The sequence below is a fragment of the Elephantulus edwardii genome, unplaced genomic scaffold (assembly GCF_000299155.1).
Source record: "Elephantulus edwardii isolate Elephantulus edwardi_28Jun2011 unplaced genomic scaffold, EleEdw1.0 scaffold00104, whole genome shotgun sequence".
NCBI lineage: Eukaryota > Metazoa > Chordata > Mammalia > Macroscelidea > Macroscelididae > Elephantulus > Elephantulus edwardii.
In genome coordinates this window covers 3,790,021-3,806,866 of record NW_006399854.1, presented here as the reverse complement: position 1 = coordinate 3,806,866, position 16,846 = coordinate 3,790,021, and the positions used below count along the sequence as shown (strand labels likewise).

The 16,846-nt window shown below is 37.7% G+C and overlaps 1 protein-coding gene and 1 pseudogene across 2 annotated transcripts in view; one reads left to right on the top strand and one right to left on the bottom strand.

Moving 5' to 3' along the window:
• The window catches only part of MNAT1 (MNAT CDK-activating kinase assembly factor 1), a 268,957-nt gene that overhangs the window by 205,917 nt on the left and 46,194 nt on the right, over positions 1–16,846 (bottom strand). The window lies entirely within an intron of this gene.
• LOC102858643 lies at positions 2,894–7,475 on the top strand (annotated as a pseudogene).

The following is a 16,846-nucleotide window of genomic DNA, read 5'->3' as shown; positions in this document are numbered from 1 at the left end:
AATGCACTTTCTGCAGGAAAAGAACAATTTTTTTTTCTTGCCCTGCTTTCCAGCTGCCTGAGGAATAGATCACATACTAAATGTAATATGACTCTTTTCCAGAAATAAAGGGGATAAAGTACTTAAAAACAATAGCTATTTCATGCCACTTCTAAATATTTCTTCAGACTTTATCATTCAAAAAGTTAAACTACTTCTTTAAGTTTAAACTACATCTTTAGTCTGTGTATTTGCTTTAAAATACAAGTACCAAGGAGGCGCGGGGGGGGGGATATGACTTACACTTGTATACCTGCAATCTTACTGGAGAGTGCTAGATACAAATAAAGTATATTTGTAAGAGCCATAAGATAAAACCAGTATGGCTTTAACGAAGTGGCAGCAAAAGTATGCAGTGAAATGAGCATTTCCTAATGCGTCGTCGTCATTGTTGTTGATGATGTTGTTATGTACCATCAAGTCAAAGCCAACCCATAGCAGACCCTCGAGAGGGTTTTCAGAGGCAGTAAGCTACAAGGGAGAAATCAGCTGGTGAATTTGAACTGCGTAACTTTGGCTTGGCAGCACAATTCCTTACACTAAACTACCAGAGCTTAATTGGTGCATAAAAAATATCAGACAGCTATCAAAATTTTGCAATTATACATTTAAATAAACTGGGGAAATAGTCATACCAAAAAACCTACATGCTAAAAAGATAGGGAGCTCTGATGGCTTAATGGTAAAAAGTTACACTACCAATCCTAAGGCACAGGGTTCGAACCAGATGCTTCATAGGAGACAGATGGACAACCTCCCTGCCTGTGAATTATTAAAGTCTCTAAAAATTCACTCGAGCGTCAGCCATGAGTTGGTTCTGACTCAACAACAGAAACAACAACAAAAACAATAAAATAAAATGCAATACTAAACGTCTATTACTAACAGAAATAAAGGTAAAGGTGTGCTATGATTCTTAAGCAACTTTCAAAAGCCAAATATTTAAATGCTTTCTGAAAAGTTATAAAAATACAAAGTAACTATGACATATCATCTAACCCCAAAACAATAGAACAAAGCAGCAAATAACAAATGCTGGGAAGGTTGTGGAGAAACTGGAACCCTTATTCACTGTTGGTGGGCATGTAAAACAGCGCAATCATTACAGACGGCAGTACCACTCTTTCTCAAGAAGTTGGAAATAGACATACCATTTGACCCAGAAATTCCACTACTGGGACTATAACCTGAAGAAATCATAACAGATATATGTACATCTATGTTTATTGCTGTATTGTTCACAACAGCAAAGAGATGGAAATAATCCAAGTGCCCAACAACAAATAAGTTCTGATATATTCACACAATGGAATACCATGCAGCACTGAAAAAGAACCAAGGAACTCATGACATATTATACAAAATGGGTGACCCTGGAGGACATTATGCTGGGTGAAATATCTCAGTCACAAAAGGACAAATACTGCATAATGCCACTGTTGTAAAACAGGACTGACATGGGGGGGTTGGAGGGAAACTAAGAAAAGAGGGGATAAATAATGTATGAAGTATGAATCCAGGAAAACTGGAAGTTGTCAAATTCTCCTAGAAGGACAGATGTTTTAAAAAAAAAAAAAAGGCACACCTCATTGCCGTAAAGTTGGAACCAACTCCTAGCTGACCCTCCAGAGCATTTTCAGAGGCTGTAAATTACAAGAATACTATCCATCTTTCTCCCTTGGAGCAACTAGTGGATTACAACCGCCTACCCTTGGGTTGGCAGTACAGCTCTCTATCCACTAGGCTATCAGGGTTCCTTAGGACTGTCAAGTAGAAATTACTCTCACAAATAATAAAAGTATTTCTTTTTTAAAACATAGAATTATTACAGACCCATCTCTCTCTTAGTGACATAGGTACGAAGATCAATTTATTATTAGAAAATAATATTATGAAAAATTGGAAGTTGGTCAGAACACTTCAGCCTCTCATTTTTACTGACTGTCCCCAGGACTCTATTAAGGTCACCTGTCACTGCCACTACCACTTTCTGCTGCCTTACAAGCACCTCAGGAGAGTTTGGCTCCCACCATCACCCCACAGGAAAGGGCTGTCTAATCTTCTAGTGCCAAGTTAGCCTATGCACCTTCCATAACCAGGGACCTCTCCTGCTCCTATCTTCAAAATCTTTTCAAAAAGAATTCAGGAGGTGGAAAGTGGGAATTGGTTGAAAAGGGGTATTTTTTCGGACAACAGAAATGGTTTACACCTTGATTGCAGTGAATGCATGAAACTATGTTTGTGAAATTTTACTGAAATGAACACTTAGAATGTGTGCAGTGTAGTGGATGTTTTTTTGCCTCAATAAAGTTGAATTTAAACAAGGAAAAATAAATTCACCTGTAGGAGAATACACAGTGTCTACTTTTTTCCCTCAACAGTCTCTCCCCTAAGACTTTTATACTCCAGCTTTCAATAGGTGGTCCTGACCCTCTCTGCCCTTGTGTCACCATGACATTGAATAATCCAGAGCTTCATCTAAAGCTATGATGTCCAAGCCTAACCTAAACTCTAGAAATTTGCTGCCACTGGCCACTTATCTGCTGACTGCACTACACACACACCCCCAGATTACCAACCCTCATTTTTGCCCAGGGAGCTGTGGTGGTTTAGTATTAAGAAGTTATGCTGCAATCCCAAAGACATGCAGATAGAAACCACCAGCTATTCCGCTGGAGTAGGATGGGCAATCTCCTCCCATGCAACCTACTGACTCTGAAAACTCATTGGCAGTTCAGCTATGATTTGGTTCCAACTTGATGGCACACAACCACCACCACCATCTGTACCCACGTAAGAGGAAACTATCAAGAAAGTTTAAGATAAGCACATGTCAATCACTGATGTGGAGATCATGTGGGCCCCAAGTACCCATCTCAGGCTCCTTCTGGCCACAGCCCAGCCTGTCCCTGCCACCCCTCAAGGCCACCAGCTACCATTGGCCTTGTTTCATCACTTTGTGCATACCAGGACCCATCAGAAGGGTCCCAGCTCCATAGGCTACCGTCCTGGCACCCCTCCATTCTGTCTGGCATCCTGGTGCCTCAAGGAGACCGTATCTTCCATCCCTTCTAGGTGATGAAATGCTTTCTTTTCTAAGTGAATACAAGGTCTATCAGTCAAGGACCACAACAGGGGCCTCAGCATTCCTTGCTGCCAAATGTACATCATTAACATAACAAAACAGAATTATTTTATGTTTCCAGTTTCAACTCCTAGGAAAAAAGAGAAAGCAGTGACATAAAATAGGCAAAGGGTACAGTCAGCATGATGGCTACATAATGCAGTTATGTATGTAACACAGTTAAACATTTTCAAACATAAATGACTAAATATAGAGCTCCTTTCTTTTTTTATTTTTATTGTGATTTTAACAAAAGTATACAGAAAGATTGGGTTTCAAAACCCCTTTCTTCATACTAAATTTAACACAGAAACCTAATACTCAAAACTAACATTAAGAGACGGCTCTAGTTTAAGGGATAACAACAGAAATCACAGTCCAAAAACAATTTCTCAGAAAATGCAGAGCAACAGTTGGGAAATTGTTAAATCACAGGATTAAATGAGGCTGGTATATCAGGGATTACATACAGTCATAAGAAAATATGATGTAGCATCTTGAAACATTCTATGTAGAGGTCATTTGGTAGGAGGTAAAAAACCAAGAAGGCATATATTTTAATACTAATAGTGGAAATATTAAGACATTAAAATTTTCCATACCTTCTTAAGATCAAATAAAATTTCAACAAAAAGCCTTTAAAGTGCTGCTTCTATTATTACCATTGAAAAACTTTGTTAAATATATAACTTATTATTATTGTTGTTGTTATTGTCAGTTGTTCTCAAATATGCCCCTAACCCCTGGCAACTCCATGTACAACAGAACTAAACTCGACCCTGTCCTGTGACATCTCCATGACTGTTTGGGAACAGACCACTGTGATTTGTGACATTTTCATAGGCTGATTTCCAGAAGATCATCAGGCCTTTCCTGCTAGTCTGATCTAGTGAGGAAACACTGCTGAAATCTGTTCAGGAGCACAAAACAACATATGACAGTCCAGTGGTGGCTACGTGTAAGAAAACTAGCCAAGAATTTATTTAATCTGGGTCTCTACCATGGTCTTTTCAGGCACTTGTGATGCATCTGAGAGCTGGACAAAGAAAAAGGATGATAGAAGGGTAATTGATGCCTTTCAGTTGTGATGTTGGAAAAGAGTACTGAATGTCTCATGGTCTGTCAAAAGAACAGCTTGGAGAAAGTGCAGCCAGCATGATGCTTGTAGGAAAAGATGGCAAAGTATCATCTCTCATACTTGAGCATGTTGCTAGGAGAGGCTACTCCTTGGAAAGGGACATCAAGCTTGGGAAAGTGGGGAGGGTCAGCAAACCCGAGGAAGACCCCTAAAGAGATGGACTGACACAGTGACTACAACAGTGGACTCAAAGTGTGTCAAGGATGATGAGTGTGACACAGAATAAGTCAGTGTTGAAGTCAGTTGCTGACAGAGTCACTATGAGTCACACTCAATAGCATCTAACAACAACAACTACATAAAAGGTAAGAATTCTACTACTTGTTTTCCTCACTGTTAAGGTTACTTTGAAATATTTGAGAATCCTTGATGGAAGTAACAAGGAACAAATAAAAGAATTTGAGTGGGAAATGTTCACTGTCTGGCTTTTAAGAAGAAAAGACAGTAATTGTTTTGTTTCCTGGATTTTAAGGAAGAAATAATGGTAAGCAGTATCCATGCTGATTAAAGCAGATCATTCTCACCTAGGTGACAATTCAAACTGGCCAGGCAGAAATGAAGAAGACTTACTTAACCTACACTGTGACACAGAAGGAATGTCATGAAATCTGGATCTGAAAGTTATTTAAGAGACAGATGGTATGTACATGATTTGATGGTACCTGAATAAAAGTGATGAACCTCTAAAATGACTCTTAGACTTCTGACTGCAATGCTGGTATATAACCAACCACTCTTTACCATCTGAATTTTGCTCCTAAGAGGTATTCAAGAGGATTAATCATTGTACTGCAATCATAAAATGATAAAGATAAAATCTTTATCTGATTTCCATACCTATGAGACCTAAGGGAAAATGCACATGCCCAACTCCTAGCAACTGTTGTTGTTATGTGCCATCAAGTTGCCTGTGACCCATAACAACCCTATGTACAGAAGCTCTGAATCCTGCCCCTTCCTGAGCCAGCCTCACTAATTCTGACACACCAACCCCCATTGGAGGCAAAAATGGCAAAGCTTTGTCATTCATACTTTTGTCATGTTGCTAGGAAAAGCTATTTCTTGGAAAGGGACATTATGCTTGGAAAGGTCAGCGAAAAAGAGGACGACCCTTGATGAGATGGACTGACACTATGACTACAGCATTGGGCCCAAGCACATTAGAAATAATGAGACAGCACAGGCTAGTGCCTGCAGTTCAGAACTGTTGTTCACAGGATTGCTATAAGTCACACTCAACTCATGGCATCTAATGACAACAACAACCAAGAGCATAAAGATTTGGAAAGTAGGGGAGCTCTGGTGACATAGTGGCAAGGAACTGCAACTATAATCCCAGAGGCACACGGTTCAAATCCACCAGATGCTCTGCCGGGGAAGGAGGGACAATCTCCTCCTGTACTAGTCAGATCTGATTTGATGGTACATTCACACACAAAAAAAATAATAATAAAAAAAAAAAAGATTTGGAAAGTAGTAATTGGAACTAAATGGAAGTGATTTTCAATATTTTTCTGATATACTCGAGGAATAACATGGATGATATTCTAGGAAACAGAAATCAAACTCATGACTGGTTTTTTACTCAAATACTTAAAAGCACATAAATTTAAAGCTCTGCACTGTCTGCAGGATCTTATGCTCTTAACACAGAGGTGGCACCTTTCTAGCAGTTTTAATCAACCAGCTGCAATGGAGAAGAAAGATGGGAAATCTCCTTCTATGCAATTTATAGTCTCAGAAAACCCACTGCAAGTCACATATGCATGGATTCTGACCGGATAGCAATGAGATGTTTTGTTTTTATTTTTGTTTACATTTTCAGTATAGTGTGACTTTACCAAATGATATACTCCAATGTAATATCTCAATTGACCACCAGAAAATATCATTCCATTGTGTGTGTGCACGTGCGCACGTGCATGAGCTCATGCAAGTGTAGACAATAAAGATAAAAATGAACTATATATTGCAAAAATCTACAACAGCATTTAGAACACAACTTCATATTATTTGGTATATAATCTATACATTATTATAAATTAGAATAATCATGAAAACTAAGTAAAAGACTAGAATGAGAGTATGAAATCAACAAATCAATTAGTATTTCTATCTCTTAAATATCAATCACTCTAGATAAAACAAAACATACTTCATACATTGGTTTCAAATGGAAAAATTCTAGCTTCATGGAACTCTGTGTCTCAAATCCGTAGTGACAGAAAGCTGCATACAGTTTCTCATAAATAATGAGTTAATTAGCCTAGTAAGAGCTTTGTAAAAATTGAAAGCCACTAGCAAACTCACAACTGATCGCAGATCTTATAAACTAAGTTGTTAGGTAAGTGCCATACATTTGACTACAACTCATAGTAATCATATGAACAAGAGATATCTACCTGATACTGCACCAACCTCACAATCTCCAGCATGCTTAAAACTATTCTTGCAGTACAGTTTAGACAAAACAGTTGTCTAGTACTTTACCTAAGCCAAAACTAAAGTGAAAAGAAACTATAATACAAGCATAGAATTGATTCTTCTGTCACCATATCTTCAAATACAAAAGAGTGCAACTGAGGGGAAATGTAGTTTTGAAGTAAGGGACCAGTTTGGGGTGGGGAGGGCACAAAGCCTGGCCTGGAGGACCTGCCTCCCCTACCTGAGGAGAGGTCACAGCACCCAGGCACCTTCACCACTTCTACCACTGAGACTAAGGGACAGGTGCGGCCATGTCAGCCGCTACTGCCAGCAAGAAGGAAAGGATCGAATTATATTTGTGACCAAAGAGGACCATAAAACTCCAAGCAATGCAGAGCTGGTGGCTGATGACCCCAGTGATGCATACAAGGAGCATGGACTGATATTACCAAATGGAGACATTAACTGGAACTGTCTGTGTCTTGGAGGAATGGCTAGTGGTCCTGTTGAGGGAGCAGTTCAAATCATGCTTCTCCTGCTTCCACTACAACACAGAGGACGTCAAGGGGTTAGAGTGTGTAGACCAATTCCAGACCAGGCAGGAATACATGCAGAAATACCCACACCTCTATCCCCAGGACGATGACGATGACGATGATGATGACAAGGATGAGAAGAAGCCAAAAGGCTTGGAGGAAAGAGCTCCAACTTGAGACTACTGCGGCCAGAAAAGAGGAGAGCTCAAGCTAATTAATGCCACAAGCCTGTCTAACAGCCTTCCCATTTCAAACTGATAAGGACCTATTTCAAAATGTCTTTCAGTTACTTTCTAATATAAGTGTCTTTTCTTTTGTTCTAAGCACTATAATGTACAAAATAACTTGTTTTGAGGATCAATGGTCTTGGCTCTTTTAGAGATATACTGAAGGGAAAAAAATGCAAAACAAGTGGTTATACATGTGTGTCCTACATAAACCTATTTGTGAATGTAGCTGGCACTTTTGAATTCTAGTTTCTCAGATTGGCATGGATTTTACCACTTTGAAATAATGTTCTGAATATTCTCAGCAATGGGGGGGGGGGGTAGGGGGGAGTAAAATTAATTTATTTTTGTCCAAAAATTTGCAATTGCATTTATCGTTATTTTTGTTGCGTATCATCGAGTCAGACCAACCGAGAGCTGACACTTTGATGGGTTTTCAGGGGCAGTTAATTGCTCAAGAGGAGATTGCCCATCCCCCTCCCACAATGCAGCTTGTTTAAAATTAAATTACAAGTTACCAAAATAGACATAGCTCTGTTTTGGAAAACATATATGTATATGAATAAAGATCTCAAAAGACTAGCCCTTTGGGTCACAGGTATATACCAAGGAAAAGTACTTGTAAGGCAAATTATACTTCCCCATAACACTAAATCTTTACACTAGCTTTCATTTCATTTTAATTGATTTCCAGTTGGCAGTAGTTCCTATCACTGACATCAAAGGTTGTTTAGTTTTGTTTTGCTTCGTTTCATTTCTAGCTTCACTGTGGTGAACAGTCGATAAAACTGAAAAATAGAAGAGCAGACTATTTAAAGAAATTCCTTAGTCATCATTTTTTAAATTCAATCTCTTTAGTAAAGGGATAAATGGCTTTTTAATTTATCTAATACATACGTTTAGAATTTCATGTACAATGAGGCATATTCTGGAACAAAGGAGTATTGTCTGACAGTAACTTTCCAGATAACTGGAGCATTCTCTACATGTACAAGTTCTATTTTAAAGATTGGTTTTTCATATAACCCTTGCAATAGAGTGTGGAAATTATCAAACAATATCATTAAATACTACATGCAAACAAAATATTACTGAAAATCATTCAAAAACGGCTAGAACAGTACATTGAAAGAGAACTGCCAGAAATTCAAGGCAGGTTTAGAAGAAGCTGTGGCACCAGTGATATATCACTGCTGATGTTAGATGGACTCTGGCTGAGATCAGAGAAGATCAGAAAAATATCTACTACTTGTGCTTTATTGACTATCCAAAGGCATTTGACTTTGTGGATTACGACAAGTTATGGCTAATATTGAGAAGACTGGGAATCCCCTAACACTTAATTGTGCTCACGTAAAACCTATACCTAGACCAAGAAGCTGTTGACACATTATACAGTTTTAAATTAAGAAAGGTGTGCATCAGGATTATATCCTTTTTCTATACCTATTCAATCTGTATGCTGAAAAAAATCACTTGAGAGGATGGATTCTGTAAAGCAGAATGCAGTATCAGGATTGAAGGAAGACTCACCAACAAACTGTTTATAGAAAGGATACAACCTTGCTGGCTGAAAGTGAGGAGAACATGAAACACTTGTTACAGAGGGTCAAAATCTACAGCCTTCTATATGTATTACATCTCAACTTCAAGAAAACAAAAATTCTAACCACTGGATTGAAAGACCACATCATGATAGATGGAGAAAAAATTCAAACTTCAATTAATTAATCTTATCTAGATCCACAATCAACACCCTTGATACCAGCAGTCAGGATATCAGGAGACATATTACATCGGGCAAGTCTCCTGTCAGGAACCTCTCCAAAGTACTAAGGATCAATGATGTCAACTTGAAGACTAAGGTGCACCTGATTCAGGCTATGGTCTTTTCAGTCACCTTCTATGCATCTGAAAGCTGGACAATGAATAAGGATGACAGGAGAAGAATTGGTGCCTTTGAGATGTGGTATTGGAAAAGAGTACTAACTACTCCATGGACAGAACAAACAGATATGTCTTCGAGAAAGTACATCTACAATGCTCCTTGGAGGTAAAGATGACAAAACTTCATCTCACATGCTTTAGGCATATTGTCAGGACAGGCAACTCCTTGGAAAAGGACATCATACTTTAAAAAGGTGGTGGGTAGGTGAAAGAGAGGAAAATTTGCTCCACCAGATGGATGGCACAGTTACTGCCACAACAGACTCAAATATGTCAGAAATTACAAGGCTGGCACAGAATAGGTCAGGGTTCAGATCTGTTGTTCATAGGTCTACTTGACTCGAGGGGAACTGAACTAACAAAAATCTATGAAATGAATTGGCTTTCAAACATAACCAAAATTATACAACCAGGAGAGGATAATATAGATGTATTCATCTAAAAACCAAATCTATGTGTGCATCAAAAAATTTCTCTTATAGGGCGAAAAGAAAGCCCACAGACTGGGAGACACCATGTGGCAATTGCATATCTAACAAGAGACTCATATCTAACATTTATAGAATATTCTAGTATCTCAATAAGAAAAAATATAAACAATCCAATTTAAAAATGGGCAGAACATATAAAAAGACTCTTCATCAAACAGAATATTCAGACATATGTATACCTATGGTCAATGCAGCATTATTTATAGTAATACGAAGGTGACAGAAGCAGTCCAAGTGCCCATATGTTAGGATTGAACCTACAACATAGGAAGGCAGAAGTTATATGAGCCACCTGAACCAAGAAGCAGATACTGGCAGATGTGGAAAAGGCTGCCTATCCTGGAAGCAACATGGTATTTTCAGCACATGAGTGATGTCAGAGAAAATGGACTGGAATAAGAACAGCCTACCAAACTTTGAACTCTTCCTGATATCAGCTCATTGACCCAGATTTCAGCCCCAAGGCATACCCAGAAAAGGAAGCCCTAAATATCAACTAACCTCAGTAACAAGCTGCCTCCTCCATTACTTCTTTCTGGAGAGAAAGGCCTGTTCTATCCTTTCACACTTAATAAATCTTTCCCTACTTTTCATCTTCATTTCTACTTCCTCACCTTTCTTCTGGGCCTAGCACTCCCACGTCTCAGCCTACATTCTTGACCTAGCACTCTGTGCACTAAAGTCAAATCTAAGAGCCACTGAAATTGCTGTACTCTGTGTTACCATGGCAGCTTAGGCATCATCTCCTCCTGTAGTCTTTCCCACCTGGCTTAATTTCTTAACCTTATGAGAAGAGCAAACAAGAGCATTAATCCTACAATAACACATAAATAAACAAATGGATAGAGAAACTGTGGTACATTCATATAATAGAATGCTACACAGAATTGAAAAATAATGAAGAAATGGTGAGACACTACACAACATGGATAAGTCTAGAGAACTTCATGTGGAGTGAAATAACTCAGTTACAAAAGGACAAATACTGTGTAAGACCACTATTATAAAAAATAGGATGGTTAGGAGGTGAGGGATGGGGGAAAGCAGGAATACAATAAATAGACAATGAACATGGTAATTAATTAGGGGAAGGAAGGATCAAACCAAAATTAATGGATGACTGCACAATTATGTGCACTGCAAGGAACTATCTGGAACAGGACATACATCAGTGATCAAATAATGCATAAATGAAAAATAAGCACATAAAAGATGCTTAACATCATTAGTCATTATGAATGTGCAAATTAAAATCACTATAAACTACTACTACATATTCACTAGAATGTTTAACATTTTTAAAAAGTGACAATGCCAATTAAGCTCTGGTGGCCTAGTGACAAGAAGCTACACTCCAATCCCAGAAGTACGTGGTTTGAATCCACCAGATGCTCTGCTGGAGAAAGAGGGACAATTTCCTGCTGTACCAGTCAGATCCGAGTTGACAGTACACATACAAAAAATAATAAAATAAAAATTTTTTTAAAAAAGTGACCATGCCCAAGTACGGTACACATGTGGGAGCAACTGGTGCCCTTATACACTGCCAGCTGTTAAACAGTACAATCATTTGGAAAACTTTCTCAGTTTCGTGAAAAATAAAACACGTGCCTACCATACAACCCAGCCATTCCATTCCTGGTATATACTCAAGAGAAACAAATGTTTACATGAATATTTCTAGAACCCCTTTCATAATAGCTAACAATAAGCCAACTGGTGAATGGATATATTAACTGTGATACAGCTGTGCAAGAACACTTTTGATAAGTTCTGTCGAATTGCCTGCAACTCATAGCAACCCTATATACAACAACTCTGAAGCCTAACCTTTCCTGAGCCAGTGTCACTGACTCCGACACACCTATCCCTATTGCCCTAGTAACTATTATTAACCCATCTCATCCAGGGTCTTCCCCTCCTGCACTGTCCCTCCACCCATCCAAACATGATGTCCTTCTCCTAGGACTGGTCCCTCCTTGCCATGTGCCCAAAGTATGTGAGACAGAGCTTCAAAATTCTAGCCTCCAAGGAGAAACTTGGTTTCACCCTCTCCAAGACATACCTTACTGTTTTCGTGTCGGTCAGTGGTATATTCAAGACTCTCTTCCAGCACCACAACTCAAAGGCATCAACTCTTCTTGTCCTCCTTAGTCACTGTCCAGCTCTCTGATACACAGCAAGTAATTATGAAGACCACATCCTGCATAAGGTGCACCTTAGTCTCTAGACTGGTATTATTGCTTCTCAGTACTCTGGAGAGGTCCCTGACAGCAGATTTTCTCAGTGCAATTCATCTTCTGATTTCCTAACTGCTGGTGCCAAGAGTGTTAACTGTGGAGCCACACAAGCTGAAATTGTTAACAATCTCAATCAGTAGTACAAGAATACTACCCAACAATAAAAAAGGAATAAACTGTTCATACAACAATATGGATGAATCTCAAAATGAGTAAATGAAGCTTAGTAAGAAAGACTATGGACTATATGCCTCTAAGTAAAATCCTAATTATAAAATATGTGTAATAGGATTTTAAATGTGGGAAAAAAGAAAAAGGTTTTCTCCTAAAAAAAAATAAGAATGACAATGACAAAAAAAAAGTGGTAAAAACACTAGTCCACCAGAAGTAATAACAGTTAGCATTTTCTATGCATAGGTATTTTTTGTGCATGTTTACTGAATGCAAATGGAGTTGTGCTGAATTAATTTCTTCACAACTTAATTTACTCATTTAGCTATTCATCTTGGATAACTTTATGAATTTAGCTTCAAATTATTCTTTTTCATGACTGCAGAATATTCTATCTTCTGAAAATATTTTCCTTTTTTTTTAACTTGTCATGGATTAATGGAAGATTTGGTTATTTCCAGATTATAGTAAAACTTGAAAAAAGGGGGGGGAACTCTGATAGAAACTTGTTAGAGAAGAAAAAGTGAAATATTTCCCACTAAAAGAAATGGCTGAGAAGTGGTAAGGCAGGAAACCTTTCAAGACCCAGAAGAAGAGTAAAATAGCCTCATTGATTTCTAGTTCTCACAGGTTTTACTGTACAATTTTATTCTGTTTATATCCCTATCTTCTTGTATATACAAATATACATGCAGGGTAAGTTTCTAGAAGCAAGGAATATATTTCAAGTTTTGGTGCCACTACCATTTTATTATTTGTTTTATTTGTGTGGTTGATTGGTTTGCTTTTTTATTACTTTATTGACTTACAACTTCATTTCACTAAACCTACTAAGCAGTCATGGTGGCACAGTATGTTACATGTTGGGCTGTTAACTGAAAGGTTGGTGGATTGAATCCACAATGCACACCTTTGGAGAAAGATAAGGCAATTTTTGACGGCTTGGAGACATGAAGAAGACTTGCCATGAATTGGAACTGACTTGGCAGCAGTGAGTAAATTATACATATTTAAAATAAATACTTAGTTTTGACATATTTACATATTGCTGAAACCATCTCAATTAAGATAAAAATTATTTGTCACCTCAAAAAATTTCCTTGTGCTCCCTTTTAATTCATTCTTCTCTCCACTTCCATAGGAGCAATGGTGGTACAGTGGTTAAGCCTCTGGCTGCTAATTGGAAAGATCAGCAGTTTGAACCTAGAAGCTTTGAGGGAAGAAGATGTGACAGTCTGCTTTTGTAAAAATTCAGTCTTGGAAACCCTATAAATCAGTTTTACTTAATCCTATTTATCCTATAAGGTCACCATGAGCCGGAATAGAGGGCATGACAATGGATATGGTCTGAGTTTCTCCTCTCATCTATTGGAGCAGCTCATTTGCTTTCTCTCATCATAACTTGGCTTCCACTTTTGGAAAAGTTTGCACATGCGAGGGTAAATCCAGGTTGTTCCTTTGAGGCAAGGATTTTGAAGCTCCATCTCACATACTTTGGGCTAGGCGGGTCCTTGGAGAAGGGTACCATGCTTGGAAGAGTGGAAGGTCAGCACAGGAGAGGAAATTCCTGGATCAGATGGATTGACACAGTGACTGGGGCAATGTGGGAAGTGTGTCAGAAAGGGTGAGGTTGGCTAAGGGTAGGGAGCAGGGGGCAGAGCTATTGTTTACAGAGTCGCTATGAATCACATTCACCTCAACAGCATATAACAACATAAGGACGAATACTATGTAAGATCACTATTGTAAAAATAGAAGGGAAACTAGTAAGATGTGCATAAAGGTCCAAGAGGGGAGGGCTGAAGGGTGCAGGGGAGTAGAGTATGAGAAGGGGCAAAATCACTGGCATGACAAGGTTTAGTAGGCAGAGAGAAGGAGTAAAGGACTTAAGAGAAATCGAATGGAGACCTGACAAGACAGGGTGATGACAGGCATTGATCAATGGTAATTAATTTTGTAGAACACAATGTATATGAATGATTGTATGAAACACAATGTGAATGTAGGAATGTGTGAAACACAACGTACATGAACAAAACATAACATACTAGAATTTTGTATGAAACCTATATAATTTTTTTTAAATCTGTTTCTTATGTTAAAATTAGGAACTCTGACTATACAATAAACAAAGCTCTCAATTGTTAATAGAAAAGAAATTAACTTCTGTAATAATTTCCTTAATGTTTACAGCCTAGTGAACCTTATCCTGTCCTTTTGATTCAAAATCTATGTGTCAGCAGCAATGGATTTGACTTGTAAAAAATTCGCTAATACATTCCTCACATATTCTAATATAGTTTAAAACTGTAATATAACATTTATCATGTCACATTGTCCAAGGGACTAGTCCTTGGAGAAAGACATCATGCTTGCAAGAGTGTTCAGAGGGTGCAGGAGAGGATCCCAAATGAGATGGATTAATCCCGTAACTGGGGTTATGAGGGTAAATGTGCCAGAAGCAATGTGATTGGCTCAAGATAGAGCAGGTTCGGAGCTATTGTTCATAGGATCACTATAACACACTTAACAACCATATTACTTTTTAAATAGGGTAAATTTTTTCCTCCTATTTTTTTTACTTCAAATCCATTTTGGATCAGTTGTAAGAAATCATTAAATTAAATAAAACAAAATGTTTTGGTAACATTATCTGAAACAGTATTAAAAAATTGATGATTGTTTTATTTAAAGGTAGACTAGTAGTTATAGGCAGAAAGTAAGCCACTATAGAATTATCTAAAAAGTTATACTTAACATTCTGAGATTCCTAGACATTTAAGTAGATTAAACAGTTTATAAACAGAAATAGCAGTAAGGGCAGTTAGCTTCAGTTACCTGAAATTAGAATAGCAGGCTCATTAAATATACATAAAAATCAGTGATGCAGAGGCACTGCACCATATTGATGGAGATCTCATTCTTTTCAAGTATATTGCCACTATGATATTTGTGTTTTAAAAATACCAAATAAGAGTATGTAATCATTTGTCTTCACCCAAAATTGTTATTCACATATCTCAGTTTGTTGTTGTTGTTGTTGTTACATACAGTTGAGTCTGAACTGTAGCGACTCAATTTAGTGAGGGGAAAAATCTAAACATGCAAAACATTACTAATGAAATTCATTAAAATTTACATTCTCTTATCTGCTTTTAAGAAATACAGAAATGTCTGGGTTCAAATATATGTCTACACATTGTTTTATTCTTTGATATGCAATATGAAAAACAAGCAGGCACAATAAAAACATTAATTAAAAAAAAAAAAAGTCAGTCTCCAAATCTATCATAGTCCATTTAAGCTTCCTAACCCTATGAACCTGGAGAGAGGATGAAAGACACACAAGTGTTGAGGACTCTCCTATGAAGGGTTGCAATGAGTCGTCTGAGGCACTTAATAACAATAACATCAACATAGAGAGTGATCAGCTGGCCCAATGGACTGAAAGCTGAAACCAAGCCAAAGGTGGGTGACTTTTAATCCGAGGCCTCGGGCCTGTCTTTCATTGTTTTTGTTCAAACATTCCTCTAGGTCATATAGCCCTGGTGTGTCCACTTGCCATACAGTGGTAACTTGTGGTTGCTGTGAGGCTGAACACTGTGACACTGATGTGTTAAATGCATTAATGGTTGGTTACCCATGGTGGACAGTAGTGGTGAAACCCCCGATTAAAACAAGTTTGGAAGGAGGAGTGGCATCTACTTCCGTAATAGCTTGTCTCCGGAAACCCTATGAACCATGAGAGAGGATGAGAGACACACAAGTGTTGAAGACTCTCCTTCATAGGGTAGCTATGAGTCATCTGCGACTCAAGGCACTTAGCAACAACAACAATTCTATCAGATAACTTTAAAATACCATTTGTAAGATTATCAATCAAAGATAAATATATGATAAAATAAAGAATTTGTATAAAAATCACTTCACAGTGGAGTGGACTTGGGGGAAAGGATTGTATAACAAGGAAAAAAATTTTTTTTTATTTTTCAAAGAGAAGAGTGAATTAGGGGGACAGGGAGAAAAGTACAACAATGAATGAATGGAAATCTAAAGTCTCTGTAAACTTCCATCAAAATTAATAAATAAAAATCATTAAACTGTTTAATCATGTATGCTCACACCTAGAAATTTAACAGAACAACGAAATTATTTGCATCAAACTGGTTTAATAGTATTATTTTTATTCTCATAAAATTTATTTGAGTTACAATCTGGCTCTATTATAAAATATTAATTTAGCAAACACATAATCAAGTTTTAATTGACCAACTCCTACCTGGGATTTTACACACAAAGAAGAGAAATGGTGGTCTATGTGGACATATAACCTTTCTCAGGCTTTAATTTCCCCATCTATTAAAAAAGGAGGTAGGGAACAGTTTAGAAAGATGACGGCTTTTTTTTTTCTATATTTTATTAATTTTCATAAACATTTACAGAGATTTTGGGTTTCCATTCATTCATTGTTGCACTATTCTCTCTACCCTCCTCCCAGTTTGTTCTTGT